General features: G+C 41.3%; 1 protein-coding gene across 2 annotated transcripts in view; it reads right to left on the bottom strand.

Annotated features, from left to right (window-relative positions):
- Positions 1-1,296, bottom strand: part of ebag9 (estrogen receptor binding site associated antigen 9) — a gene marked incomplete at its 3' end in the record, with an annotated part of 10,531 nt that extends 9,235 nt beyond the window's left edge. The window contains 1 exon segment of one of the 2 annotated variants that reach the window (XM_032517700.1): positions 977-1,296. 2 annotated transcript variants of the gene reach the window in all.
- Between the last annotated feature and the right edge of the window lie 323 nt (positions 1,297-1,619).

Raw genomic sequence — 1,619 nt, forward strand, 5'->3', positions numbered from 1 at the left:
TCTGATAACTTCTGGCATTCCTCTCCCTGGTTATAAGAACTTTTGGAAGTCGATAATATTCCAAATGTTCTTTCTCGGTCTGACCTATTGGTACAACCTAAAACGCGGCATTAATAACCATTTTCCTTGGCGACGTTGGGGATCTACTAGTACCTGTGATTTGTTGTGATGCAGAGTACCTCCAATACGACAACTTCTGGTCTAATGACTAATTAATGGTCTAACCTACTATAAGATAATTGCTATTCAGCCTACTGTGCAGGATAGTGATGATTCTCTGACCAATCAGTGGTCTTCAGTACTTTAACTCCGCCTCTTAGTGTCGGCACAGCTCATTTGCGGACCCTAGACCGAGGGGGTACCAAAAAGTACCAGGGACTACCAACAACGTTTGCTAATGGAAAAGCAAAAACAGAGCGAGTCGAGTTTAGTAGAGCCGTGCCGTGCCGTACCGTACCATACCAAGCAGAAATGATGACCATGGCTTCTTTAGCTCCAATGTATAGTAAAGCAAAGTCTCCAGTAGAACAATAAATATGCAGATTAGCAGGAAATTGAGATAGTTGGCCACCAGGAATCAGTCCTTACAAAAGACATATGTTGTCATAACGTTAACTTACATGACATTATCATAATATGCATAATCTATACAGCCGTGACCCCAGCTATTATTAGTCTCTTATTAAAATGCTAACGTTACCCTGCTTGTAGGTAAACGGATGTTAACGATACACTTTACTGAGCTAGTTAGTAGAATGCATACGAATGTAACAATAATAAATACATTTATACAGAAGTAACGTTATACTTTTGTTTAGGCTAATACGCAATTTTAACCATAGAACAAAAACTAGAGCTTAGGGTAACGTTAGATACAAGTTCCACCAATGTGTAACCTTATGCTACATTAACACACCAGAATTAGGAATTCACATTAGATTTTTGCACATCTTATCACATAAACACCGTTACTCACCTTGCAAGATGTCCGCAGACCGTGTTCAGAGCAGCTGCTTTCTTCTTGTATGGCACCAGAGACAAGTTCATGTATGTGCTAACCGTGGCTTGCTAGCTTAGCCCACAGGAAAACATGATATTCTGAATCCTTTAATTGTCTTCGTAAGACGACACGTTGACTGAGACAAACTATATCGCTGTCATGTTAAAACCATGCATGTAACAGCTGCATACCCCCATGTGGTTTCATGACAAAACTCCTAAATTAATTTCGTCGCACATCTCTGTCCCATGGCTGCCATCTTTGAGCTGGGAGGAGCAGGAACAGGGAAGTGCAGGGCCGCGTGATTCTGCTGCATTCAGGGACTCTCGGAAACGCTCGTAATTCCCCCGGAGCAATCCCAGTTTGTAAACCTTTAAATTGATGTCTGAACAAATATATTTTTCGATACAGTTTATGGTCTGAACTAACTATCAAAACACATACAAGTAGGGTTTAGTATATTAGGTTATGTCAGGGAAGTGATAGCAAAAATAGAACAGCTGTTATATGACTGGGATGGACAATTTGAGCCTGAAGTTATACTGTATGGACCATAGACATTTAAAGAGTAGACGCCGCATCGACCGCTACTGCCTACTGGCGCTGACGAGCCGTGGGG

This window comes from Etheostoma spectabile, chromosome 6 (assembly GCF_008692095.1).
Source record: "Etheostoma spectabile isolate EspeVRDwgs_2016 chromosome 6, UIUC_Espe_1.0, whole genome shotgun sequence".
NCBI lineage: Eukaryota > Metazoa > Chordata > Actinopteri > Perciformes > Percidae > Etheostoma > Etheostoma spectabile.